This window comes from Carassius auratus, unplaced genomic scaffold (assembly GCF_003368295.1).
Source record: "Carassius auratus strain Wakin unplaced genomic scaffold, ASM336829v1 scaf_tig00215808, whole genome shotgun sequence".
NCBI classification, from domain to species: domain Eukaryota; kingdom Metazoa; phylum Chordata; class Actinopteri; order Cypriniformes; family Cyprinidae; genus Carassius; species Carassius auratus.
The window spans coordinates 1169825-1184200 of NW_020528251.1; the positions used below are offsets into that span (position 1 = coordinate 1169825).

At 36.3% G+C, this 14376-nt stretch overlaps 1 pseudogene; it reads right to left on the reverse strand.

The window, feature by feature from the left end:
- Positions 1–1059: 1059 nt before the first annotated feature.
- Positions 1060–11589, reverse strand: LOC113095911 (protein tyrosine phosphatase domain-containing protein 1-like; annotated as a pseudogene).
- Positions 11590–14376: the final 2787 nt, after the last annotated feature.

Consider the following 14376-nt stretch of genomic DNA (forward strand, 5'->3'; position numbering starts at 1 on the left):
AAGTCTGGACTCTGACTAGACCATGCAAGGACATTCACCTTTTTCTCCTTCATCCGTGTGCTCGGTTTTGTTGTGTGCTGTGGGTCATTTTCATGTTGGAAGGTAACCCTTCTTCTCATTGACACATTTCTGGCAGAGGGCAGCAGATTTTCTCAGAAATTTAACGGTATTTTGCCCCATCCATTTTTCCTTCTATCATTACCAGTGCTCCAGTCCCTGCTGCAGAGAAACACCTTCATAACAGGACATTACCACCTCCATGCTTTACTGAAGGAATGCTGTTAATAAGATGGTGAGCTGTATTGGATTTCCACCAGACAAATTGTTTGGTGTTGAGACCAAACAATTCAATTTCAGTCTCATCTGCCTTAGAATCTTTAAGGTGTGTTTTGGCAAAGCTCAGTCATGACTGCATGTGGCCTTTCATGAGAAGTGGCTTTTTTCTTTTTTGCAGGCCTCCCATAAGCCACATTGGATATTGTTGTCACATGCACACAATGACCGCTATTTGTCATAAATTTCTGTAACTGCTTCAGAGTTGCTGTAGACACCATGGTCTCTGACCAGTTTCCTCCTGGCTCTTTCAGTTTGGAGCAATCAGGGAGGGTTTGTGTTAATTTACAATTAATTTACAAATAATTTTATAACTCAGTGATTCTGTTTTTTTTTTATTATTATTATTTTGTTGGTGTATATATTTATCTTGGATGTTATACGTTGCACCGAGTAAATACAGATGGATAAAACAAAAATTGTGTCTATCTTAATTTTAGGATGCAAAGCAACAACAATTTTTAGAATTTTAATGGGTAGTGATTATTTTCTATACCCACTGTATATAAACATTTATAGCTGTATTAACTATGAGAGGATCTTAAAGTTTTTTAAACATTATTTACCTCATGTTTTACACCTGGCATGTCTTGAGCTAAAAAATGCTGGGAAAACATGCTGTTGTTTCACACGCTCCACTTATATTGACCCCAGATGCTACACACATAATCTCTGAAGACAAGGCACTCAAATATTTTTATTTTCTGTAAAAGGATAAAGAGAGGGTCAGCCTAAAACAAAAAAAAAACAGATAAGTCTTCACAGAAACAGCAGCACTTAAATTTATTTCAATAATAAATACCTAAATTCAGATTCATCTTCATGTTTACCTTTGCATACCTATCCATAAGAATATAAAACACCATTTATCACACTCTGGTGGACTTATGCATGGAAAATTACTTTGTGACCTAGCGCGACATGAGGCAGAGAAAAGGGTGCCCTTTTACACAACTTGAGTTTGTTTGATGCACTTCTGGCAATAATTACGGCTGCAGGGCAGCTCCAGAACAGGCCGAATGAAAAGATCCAGACACACAGGACAAGACAGAGTCTTTTAAAGGAACTTCTTATGTTATCTTGCCTTTGGAGGCAAAGTTGAATTAATATATTTATAAGAAAGTGTACCAATGGTAACAATTGGGATGATAATTTTATAGACTTGAATCAAAATATAATAAATAAAAAATAAGTAGCTTTGGAAAAACCCACAATAATCCTAGTCTAGGATTTGGACATGAAAATATCTTACAATTTTTCCACAGACATGAAAAAATAAACATGTATTCAGCTGGCTATATAATATTTACTTAAAAAGACAATGCTCACATTTTAGTTGACAAATGAGGTCCGTTTCAACACCACTGTGTTATCTAGAACTAAAACACAAACATATCTGTACATATTTCTTCTGATTTGTTCTTTTTATGTTAAAGCAGCACCTTAGTAATAAATAATGCCAATAAAAGGTAAAGAGCATGCAAAAGCCTGTTTATGAGGCAGTATTTTGCTTCATTTTAGTAGGAATTGTATTGATAAATTCAAAAATTGGCCATGTTGAGCTAATCCTAATGTAAACTGCATTGCATTAAGAATGAAAGCATTCATTTGCCCTCTATTGTACCTTAAATACAAACCTTTTTGAAACCTTAAATACAAATTGCAAAGGCAAGATTCAGAAAAAAATGGGAATTTGCTTAGTTCAATAGATTACATCTACAATTATTGCATCTTTGCAAGCTGTATTATGACAAAACATTTTCATGTGAATCCTCAGTTCATTAGAGCCAAACAAAAGCATAAGAAGTAAACACATACTTTTCCTCAGTTGGCTAATAAATATTGAGTATTAAAAATAAACTATTAAGAAAATCTAATTGGAAAAATAGCCTGTCAAAACCTTGTGGCACAGACATGAATGGCAGTACAGTATTGTTCTCTCATGAATAACATATGTTACAACACATTTTTTGAATGAATAATTGTGGCAAAGACACCACTGAAAAACAGAAGATCTCTTAGTTTGTCTTTCTTTGATTTTTTTTTTCAGTTTCTCACCATCTTGATAAGTTTACATGGGAACAGTGGCAGGTCACCTCAAGCTCCTCTATTGCTTTTGTTCTCAAATCATTGAGGACAGAGATCATTACGTCTTTTAGAGTCTTACAGCTTAACTGCCCATTCTCTGAATCTGAGGAAATCTAGATTAGACAAAGATTATAATCGCATGATTAGAATAAATCATCTAAAACTATCAAAACCTTACTAGGTGAAAAAAAACATCTTCAATTTCCACAAATAGTCTCTTGTGAAAATGTTTTGTGGCCATGACTTACCCAAGTAACTGCTTTGATTTTGCGTTCAAAAAAGGCATTCTCAACCTCTTCTGGTACTGGAAGAAAATGAGCAGCACAGTCAAGAATACACAAAAGGATTTGTCTTTGTCCCTTAACAACATAAAATTACACACAGTTGTTTTAGTGTTCACGTAATCCATTTAGATGGTGAAAAAAGGCACATTTGTAATATATACAATAAAAGAGTGGTTCTCAACTAGGGGGCATCTGCAAACTTCCAGAGAAGACCCAGTAAGTCCTAATAGTAATTTAATTTAATTGTATTAATTTTAGTCACGATGAAACGGAAGTAGCAACAAATCAATTTTTCCCAGTATTTTAACATACATCTGAGTGAAACAGATCATCGAAAATGTAGGATGTGGACTTGGTTTTATCAAATGGCTGTTAATTTGAAAAGAAACATATGTACAAATTATAAAGTTCACTGTAAGATTTATAACATGCATTTAGAAAATAGGGTGAATTTTCATTTATATTTTTACTCTTTACATTGTTTTAACACAGCTTTATAGAAAATTATGATGCTAATGTTTATAATATCTTAATATCCTCAAGCCTTATAGTTAGTTGCATTTCACAGATTAAAACTGGGTGATAATACAGTTTACAGTTTGTGATTGTACAAGTAATCAAGCAGTTGAGGTATGCGATATAACAACTATAAACAAACTATGCAAGTATACTGTATGTGTACAAATAAAATTGGGCATACTGTACCAACTCTATATAAAGAGTTGGACGAAAATAGTTACATTTTGTAACAACAAAATCAGGCAGTTGAGATTTGCTATAGACTATATATTGTATATAGTGTATGGAAGAGAATAAAGTTGGATATAATCCATATTATTAAAATAAAAAAAATTTAAATTAAAACTAATTAAACTGCAAAAAGCTTACATAAGGAGGGTTTTCGGAAAAAAAAGGTGAAGAACCATTGCTCCAATCACACTTTTTGGCTTGACACCTTGTCGAGTGAATTCAGCGCATGTTGGGGATTGAATCTGTTTCCAGCCAAAGTCTCAACATCATCTTTTGTGATGGCGGGCTCCTTCAGTTGTTCTAGCCAAGACCACATGAGCGTGGAGAGCACCACAGGATCTCTCACGGTGCACAACCTTTCCCATGCACGTTCACGGGAGTTCAGCTCTGTCTGAGGGGCAACGGCAATCACAGAAACTACTGAAAGTTACAGAGTGAATGTCTGAAGTTGTATTATAGAAGAACAGGACTAAATCCTTCCCAAATGCTTGACATTGAGACTGTGCTCCTGAGGTCTTCTCCATCAATGTCCATCATAAGAGCTTTGGCCACAAACAGATGACGAGTCTCAGGTGAAAGTTCACTTTGAAGCGTAAAAAAAATATCTGTCAACGGATGTATGGCATCATAGGCTGGGTTTTCATTAGTGTTGAAGACATACTGTCACTGGACCTCCCTAGAAAGACATAGGACATGCTGCACTTTGTCTCCTTCTGTGGTGTTCGTTTTACAGAGACAGGAGAGTAGGATACTTGGCTTTCAACTTTTTTGGATTGTACCAGGAAGCTACAGGAACCAGTTGAAGAGCCATGTTTGGGAGTGTTGTTGATTTCGGAAGGCAGAAGCTCAGGGGTTTGTGTAGCTAATCAGCTCTGTGACACATAAACTTCAGTAAAGTTTAAATCAGATTCGCTGCCAAGAGCATTCTGAGGACTTTGTAGTACCTGCACACTGGGGTCCAGTTTGTTCAAGTCTGAGTCACTAAAGCTAGGACATTTCCTCATGATGAGCTGAGATGTGTACGTATTGTCTACCGTCGGCCATCTCCGAAGCACATCAAAATCCTGGTCGCTACAGAGAGCCCGATCATGAGGTGGATCACACTGGGTTTCTTTAAGAAGCAAGCTGGGTTGGTCAGGAGAGAGAGGTAAGGATATGGGAATCCCTTTCCCCATCATCTCTTTCCCTAACTGCTGAAGGGCTTGCAGCGAGACTGTGTTCTCTACTTCCTCTGTGAGGTCTGGGATGTCCAACACCTCCTCTTCCACTGTTTGGCAGTCCTCTGCTATGTCCAGTAAGAACCTGCATACCAGGTGTATGATTTTTGGCACATTCTTCACGAGACGTGCTTCAGCAGGTGCCGCTGATGAGTCAGGTACTGTTTGACCATTTGAGCTTTGGGCTCGGCACATGAGAATATACTCTGCAGTGGCGCAAGGAACCGGGCGAACTCTTGCACACACCACAGTTGGCCACGAGTCTGGATGGAATTTGGACGTTTAGCTCAAATGAACAAAATGGCCTGATCTGACCCTCTTGCATGGCAAATGACATCACCTTCACCATGTCAAGGATAGAAGTCAAGGATGCCAAGCCATAGTCCTTCCATCCAAAGTTATAAAAATAAACTGTAAAAAGTAAAATGTATATCTCTTAAGATGAAAAAAATATTTTAAAAATGTCATTCATGAAATTCAGACAGCATACGTTTTTTGTGATCTATTTGTTTTTAGCCTGTCAGTGTCTAAAACTATTAATTTTCATAATAAACACGACTTATTACATGTTCAAAACAATGGTAATCAAAGTAAAATAAACCATTTCAATATTTGTGTGAAAAGTGTGTAATTTATATATTTGTGTACTTGTCCCAATGTCCCAAAGCAGTTTTTTCCCCCTTAAGTTAGTGCACTTGTTTTCCAAGAAGACAACTAAGTTATTAGAGTATCACTTGTTAACTGTGCTGTGTGTCATTTCCAATTTACAAGCAGTACTTTTTTTCAAATTCTGTAAAAAAAAAAAAAAAAAAAAAGGGGTAAAGAAATATTACATTTTATTTAGGTTACATTAAATGCTAGCTACAAAAAAACAAAGGAGATATTTTATTTTAAAATTATAAAAAAAATATAATTTTCACCACCATCATTTAGACTGCTAAACACAAAACATAATTTGCGATGTGGTGGAAATGACGCTGTAGTGGATATTTTTCATTAATGATTACAGAAAGCCGGCCAACCGGCTAATTAACCTACTAATTAACCCCATAATTGAAGAAACACCTCTACATGTTGTTAATATTTATGTAAAACAATATTCTGTTCTTACTGGGGAACATAAATTATATAACACACATAGGATCTCTCATCAGTACGGACTCTTCTTGAATTTGAGAGACGTTTCAGTCATGTTTCGACATGCAGCACTCTTTGGAAATTGTGCCTTACATAGTTTCCCAGAAGGTGCTGTCTATAAGTACATCACCAATCTCAGGAGATCTTGTTAAAGGCTGCCAACCCCACTAAGCCTAAAAAAACCTAAATGGAAGCTGAACAACTCCTGCAAGCACGATCACTGTATGCATAGTAAGCAAATATTGCATAAAAGGTTCTTAAGCTTGTCCAACACATTGACAATTTAATGTTATAATAGTCTGGATTGATCCCTGCCTGATTTCCTCGACTACTGAGAGAGGAAGAGGTGTATGTTTGTGTGCATGTGTGAGTTACTCACTCCCTGCCTCCATGAAAACCTCAAGGCGATAGGTAAAACCGCTCTCAGCTGGCGTGTTCCCCTGGATGCTGCAGGTTAATTACTGTCTTTAAGCCACACCTGGGAATCAGTTATTGATAGTTCGATGACGTTGAATTTTTCAATGGTTTCAGTTGAAGGTCTTGCCATGGCTAACATGTAATCAGTTATCCTGTGAAAAGAGTATAAATTAAATATCAACAAAATATCTGACTCAATAACATTAATACAAATATTCCAAAATAAGAACTAAAAGAAATGCAAATGGTTAACATGCAAGTGAGCAGTTGTATTTATTGTCATATCAGTATCAAAGGCAACATTATAATATTCATAGAAGACAAACAATTTTTAAATAATAAATAAATCATTATTTATATAAAATCTACTGGCCATCCACCCAGGATTGACTAGAAATTGGATGTAAAATAAAATAAATTAACTAAGATTTATTTGTTTGTTTGTTTACCTTATCAGTATGAAATGCTAAAATACGTGTTAAAATATATATATTTTTTGTCCGTTTTTTTTTTTTTGCCATATCAGTATGCAAGGCAATTTTTATGAAAAAAAACAAACAAACAAATATAATAAAAAAAAAAATTATGAATTCAATAAAATGTTATGGTCTAAAATTTGTTCATTCAAGTAACAATATAGCTAAGGTTTGAATTTTTTAAGACTAATACTAAATATTTTGGCATGTTCATTTCAAATAATGCACATTTAGTCTGATTGGTTCGATCAGAGAGCAAGAAGACAGCTTACCAGGAGGAGTACAGTCCTTCGGTGGCTTGCTCTTTGAGGGGTTTTCGTATGTGCACGCTCGACCACCACAAGCCATGGAGCACTGCATATATCCTGGGATGACATGCCTCAAAATCTCGCCCACTTTGGTGTACTTTGCAGTGGGTACTCTGACATTTACTACAAAAGAGATGAGAAAATTAGACTTAAGAATTTAGTAATAAGACTAATTAGCTCCAATTTAAACATGACATATTACATCCACAATCTGTGATGTCAGTCTGTGCCTTGGACATGCTACCCACCACAGTGACCCTTTGTGAAGAGGAAGTCAGAACCACGGCTGAGCTACGCTGCCTCTTCAGCAAGATCTCTGAAGCTGAGTCTCGGTGCGTCTTTTGAAAACCCATGAAGATTTCTTCTACCAGGAAAGAACAAGCCCGTCAGGTCTCCAATCTACCGATGACACCACATTTATCACAGCCTGAACAAACTAAGCGCTGACCCCAGAGCAGTGAATCGTCGGTATAATCACCGCGCTGCACAAAAGACATGAGAGACCAATACAATAAATCGGTCCATCAGTTGCTCTCCATGCAGATCAAGTTCGAAGTCTGTTGGAGGCTGTGCAGAAGCTGTGTGTGTATTGTCTCAGGTGGAAGAGAAACATGGTGATGTGTGTTTTATGGAAATACTCTGGTTGCATAACCCTGCAAGATGAGGCTTGAATTACACATTTTCAACTCCATCTGATGCGCTGAATACAACGATTCTATGTAACTCAGAGCATAAAAACTAGGGTGCTCCGATTGATCATCTACCGATCACTATCGGTCAATAATCGCTTTGGGATGTTTGATCGGCGGTGTCTAAAAAAGGCCGATCTCATAAAATGATTTAAAGCTGATGAGAGGTTTTGTATGACATGCAGCGGCACCTTCAGCCTCTGTCCGGCGCGGGGTGAAATAATTATAATGCTGAAGGTGAGGTGCAATTCATATTTCTTCACTAAAGAAAATGTAAAATAAAAAATCTAAAGTAATTTGAAAACTTCCTGTGAGACATAATTTCATAAAACAACGCGAGTGAAACACCACGCGCGCTCTCTCTCTCAAAATATGCAAATGGGTTCAAATCACCACACATCCAGGCCCGTCGCAACAAGGCAGGCAAACCAAGCAATTGCTTGGGGCCCCGAGCTGACCTGGGGCCCCAAGACAACGACTGGTTAAGAATAAAATGCAACGACACTGTGTGAGCGTCCCTTTGATCGTCAATGCAGTAACGTGTAATGACACTGTTATCGGGATCCCCCTCAAGGGGGCCCCTCTCAGTAGTCGCTGAAAGCAGCCAGCCAACCAAGTCAAGTGATCTCTGCTTTTTTTTTTTTCGAACGGAAGGAATATGGTTACTGTAATATGTTTTTTTATAACGGGATAAGGAAAACGCAGATCAGAAATCGCAGACTGCAAGGAGTCAGCAGTGTTTTGATTTGAGGGCTCAGGCAAACATAAAGAGAACGTCGTGGCGTGTTTCGATTGCAAGAACCGCGGAATCCAGTCATAAAAACGGAATTTACAGTTTGACGCAGAATGACACGTAATTTGCCAAATTTTGAATGAATGAATTAAAAATAGGTCATTGCGCTGTTTAAAGGAACAGTCTGTTTAAATATGAATCCAGCATGTTCTGCGTGTCTCTGTTAATGAAAGGAGCAGAAGCGCGTCTTCCTTGCAGACGCACTGAAGCGCGTGTGACGCTCGCGGTGATTTCAGTCTCGCGTCTGATGTCTCACTAAATAAGGATGTGAACACATGAACAACATCTACAGAACTGCTCTTAACAAAAACTTTAGTTTGCTTAATTTTCAATAATTAAAAGATAAATTAATGTTTGGTGTTTAATGTGCATCTCAGAAAATGCTTTATTTAAAAACCCACCTGAATGGCACTTCAATGCACTTAATTCATCTGTCAACTTTATTGTCATTGTTCAAAGTACAAGTACAGACAGAGAAACAATTATTAATAATTAAATGTTTTTTTTTATGTATGCATTGCATTCTATGCATTTAAAAAAAATCTAAAAAAGGAAACTTAGTTGTTCATTTAACGCACCCCTGAGCTGGTAATAGTGACCTCTTTCAATATGCTAACAGTGAAATGGTAAAACGTACTTCACAGATAATTTCAGATTTTTGTTTCAATTATTTCCCAGCTACACCATCAACTTCATCTTCAACATCAACAGATGCATCACTTCTCAGTGCTGATGTTTCCTCTATAAAGCACAAGGTACCACAAGCTCTATAATTATAGCTGATATCCTGCACAGCCCAGAGTTTAAACTAAGTATGTGCTGTCATATTATTAGAAGAAAAAAAAAACCCAGTGCAAATCACTATTGAATTCCAACCAAACTATTTTTTCAAGCAGTTTTTGCACTGTAAACTTTTTTTAATTTATATAAAGTGCGGGTGAACTAAAACTGTATTGCTATGCTGTGGTTTCTGTAGGCTTTGCATGCGGGGGTGGGGGGGGGGGTTGTCGGGGGGCCTCTATGTCCATTTTGCTTGGGGCCCCCAAATTCCTTCAAACGGCCCTGCACACATCGCGTCCATCTATAAACGAGCTGCATGCAGCACAGCAGACACAGACACAGTTGTCACTTGCACAGTCGAGGCAGTGTTGTCACTAATATTCATAAATTGCATTCTTTTTTTTTCTTCTTGTCAGTGTTTAACCATTCAGCGCTCGTGCGCTCTCCTGGAGACCGTGCGATCATGCACACTCGAAGCGCACACATAAGGCCAGGTGTGAAAAAAAAAAAAAAACAACAACAAAAAAACACAGTACAGCTGACTGTTTCTGTCAATGGTAAGTTTTAATTTTGAATGTTTGTGATAATGTAAGAAAAGTATTTTAAATGTTTTGCCACTTGCTTCAGCAACTGTTTTGTGCTGTAAGCTTTTGTGCAACAACTGCAGGTGTCTAATAACAAAAACGCACTGCATGGTCAAACATTTAGGTGAGATAAATATATATATATTGAAAATGTCTAATAAATGCTCACCTCCACCCCTACAAAAAATACCCTCCCACAAGAGTCATGAAGGAAATTCCGGTTTGGACTATTACTATAGTAATAATTCTACATGATAAAAATAAGGCTTTAAAACTATCGATATCGGTGATTGTATTGGCAAAGACTGCTTTCTGTGATCGAAGCACCCCTAATAAAAACTGATTAAGAAAAGTAGTTTCCTCATACATCAGTCAAATCAGCATCTGAAGAAGCATATGAAAGTTTTTATTACCGTGGCCATTAGTGTTCTTTCTCACCTAACCCACCTGAAATCAGAGGAAATTAAAAGGAGATACATTATCTCTATGATTCCTTTAAATATATTGTGAAAAAATATGACAAAAGACTGTCTGAACCAGTCTAGATAAGTTAACGTAGCCATTTAATTACCCTTGGAAAGATGGTAGTATACAAAAATATATATTTTTGTATACTACCTTCAAAGAATGAAAAAAGATCTCCACACATCCAAAATCATCCAAAAAGCTTGTTTGTATCAATATTTTATAAAAGGCAAAATATACATCAAAGCAGGGCTGCACGATTATGACAAAAAACACAATTGTTGATTATTCCCTTGTAACTTTAATTGCGATTATTAATTATGACTATCACAATTTTAATTGAATGATGTTTTGAATAATTTTATATCATTGTTTGAAGCAACAGCATGCCCTATTTTTATATGAAAATAAACAAGCTGAAAACACTCTTCCTGAAAAAAGTGTATTGCTTTTCTATATCAATAAGCCTCAAATGTCAACTATATATTGCAGAAAGATTCACGTAAGTGGACTTTTTTTGTTGTTATTGTAATTGTGCCATTGAACGATTACATAATTGTGGCATCCATAATTTTAATTTTGATTAGAAATTTGATTAATCGCACGGCACTACATCAATGTTCAAAAAAAAGTGTAGAAGTGCAGCAAAACGTTTTTGGGTTTAACCCTTCCTCTGTGCCATTTTTATGTTTCTGAAAGAAATCTCTTATGCTCACCAAGGCTGCATTAATTTAATAAAAAAATACAGAAAAAATGTAATACATTCCTAACAGTAAACAATATTATTACAATTTAGAATAACTGTTTTATATTTTAATATATTTTAAAATCTAATTTATTGCGGTGATGCAATGTTGAATTTTCTTGAATTTCTTGAAATATTTCTTAAAAATAATGCTAATTTGGTACTCAAAAAAACATTTATTATTATTGATGTTGTGCTGCTTAATATTTTTCTGAAAAGCATGATTTTATTCTTCTCAAGTTAAACAGCACATATTTGAAAAAGAAATATTCAGTAACATTAAAAAAATTATTTCTAAACAAAAGGCTGTTCAATATTTCTGTCTGTTCAGTCCTTTAGTATCAGAATCTCACCTAAATTATTTTCAATATAAGACATGAACCATTTCAGATATGACCCAGCCACAGGCAGAGAATCAGCAGTGTATTACCTGGCTCCATGTCAATGCTGGGCTCTCTGCTGTTAGCTGAACTGCTGGTGTAGTATAGGGCAGGTCACTCAACAAACTGACGCCTGCTGCCATGGCAGACACTGAAACGAAGCAAACATGGTGTCAAAGCCTCAGACATGAAACAGGGTAAAGAGTCAGGAAACAACATAAATGTGGAAGGTGGAAGATGCAAGGCTGGTTGCTGGGGAGTTTTCCCTCCTGGGAGGAAAAGGTAAGTGTGGTGTTGTGTCACACATTGGATCTTGCATTAGAGCTAGTGGTATATATAATGAGCACAGAGGTTACAACCTCTGCCCTCCAAAAGATCTAGATAAGAACAGAGTGTAAAATAAAGAACTTCACATATTTCAAGGTGATCTTGACACTTTAGGAAACCTTCTATACAGTCTTACTTATTTTTGTTTTACTTATTTTTTTTTAAATAAGAATACAGTTTTCATTCATTTTTATTTTAGTTCATCCGACAAAAATGGTACAGACCAACAGCCTTCTCTCACTCTTGATCTGTTTTTTTTTTCAAAGTAATTAAAAATATATAGAAACTGTTTAAAACAAGGATTTATCAAGCCAACATTCAAATTTTGTCTTGATTAACATTTCCTTCCAGTTAATTTATTGATCTTTAACAATCGAAAGCCGATGAGAATAGTGCTGCTTTAAGTAATGACTATTTGTGTTTGGTTTCTGTAGTCATCTTTGGCACATTCAGGATGATGTTAGCAGTCATTTGATATGCTATGATTGATTCACACTGTAAAATAAGAAGACACATGACAACATAGTGGCTTTATAAGTCTCATTTGCATTGTAACGTACACTTCTCCTACACACTGATCCAACAGAGACAAAGTGAATCCCCACCTGAAACACCCAAAAACTCAACCTGACACGAGTCAATCAGTGTGTGCTATTCATCTGATTAGGATTTTTTTTTTCCTAATCCTGATCAACACTTCCATCATCTCAGGTGCTTTCAAGTCAGTCTTATATTATGAGATCATTTTATTTAATCCTATTTTAGTCCTGCAGTTCAAACGTTTATAATAGTTATAGTAAAGTCAAGTCACCTTTATTTATATAGCGCTTTAAGCAAAAAGGATTGAAAAGTATTTGAATAACATTATGAACATGCTTGCAAACTATATTCCAGCTGTCACCCTTACAAAAGCTGTTGGAGTCTGAGCTTGGGTGAATCCTTGAACGCTGCCCACTAGATTTAATCAGAGGGGCTGATCACTTTCATCTGAACTTTAAACTGATTTTTCAAAGCATTTTCAAAACCAACAGAGATACGAAAAGGACTATATACATATATCAGGTAAGTGTTTTTGCTGAAATTGCACGATTACTATTATGCATTAATTACCCAAACCACAGACTGATTTCTGTTACCACTGATGACTGTGTAATAAACCATAAAATTATCATAAGAGTTAAAGGCTGCAGTTTATTCAGAATGTCCCTTATTGTAAAGGTTAGCCACAACCTCTCAGCATACTGTAAATGACAGCTTAAATGTCTTAGTGAATGTGTTTAGTTAGGCTTACATGGCCTTTCAGATAGTGTTACCTCATCCAATCATAGCACTCACTGAAGCGTTTAGAGAAATCTTGCCGTTGTTGTTGGCTCAGTGTCTGACCCTTCACATGTCCTCTTCTTTAGAAACCAACAAGTACACATGACGTTTCCGCAGCTACAGATCTATGCAGATATCTATCATGCGAACCATTCAGCTAAGAGTTTATTTACATCAGCATAAGACATCCAGACTAAACTGCATCATGAATTCCAGCCCAAGGTCAAGAGGAGAAAACTGTTTTTGTAATGTACTGCTTCCCTGATTATGGAGCTAAGTAGATTTTATATGCAACATTTCAAAAATAATTACATAATTTATTGTTCTTGTTATGTTGTACAAAGTGTATGACAATACAGTGCGGCTTAAAACTTTTTTAAACATGTATTTGAATCTGGGAATGCAAACTTTCCTTTCTGGGATGAAAAGCATAACATAGATAAATTATAGATTTTTTTATGTTTATAAATTGAACTTGAACCACATTATAATCAACAGAATAAAGACATGGGGAAATTGTTCATAATAAACAATATACTATTCTGCACACTTGAGGATAATCTTATACATACAAGTTTATCATTGTTATTATGAGAGGTGATCAAACTCTATGACAGCGTGCTTTCAAAAGACTAAACATAAGATTATAATACAAATTCCCAGTATCTCGTGTGTTAACTGCTTTCATCACAGAAATGAATGCATGTGTAACATTCAATGATTGACAGTGACATGCATTAAAGCTCACCAGAATCGCAACACATCTTGTTTTATCTTTTGCGTTCCTGTATAGAGATTATTTTCCTCACATACACTATTTCAAAACAAACCGAGATGCAAATACACATTAAAAGAGTTTAGAGCAGAACACATACTAACTGATTGCATAGTTAATCTCTTGAAGTGCAGCTAGCTAACCTTTAATTCTATTGTGCTAAAAGCAAAGGCTAACATTGAGGCTCATGTGTCCGATTGTTACATACCTCAGTCCCTATATTCGGATTTTGACAGACCAGTGAGGTCATGGTGAAATGCAAAAGCATGAATCAATAACAGAGATTGTCGCGTGCATTTGTATCCGTTACACTTGGACTCAAGGGGATGTTACACTGTAACAGGTTGTGGAGGAAACAGACAAGGCTTGTTATTGGCCGATCCGTGGTCACGTGATCAAATGAGGGTTGTAAAGCACAGCTGAAGAGCGACGAGCGCACGTGAGGAGTTGGGACTGAAGTTGACCACTCGAGGAACAGCAGATTTGGATCCTGTATGGCTGAGCTTCA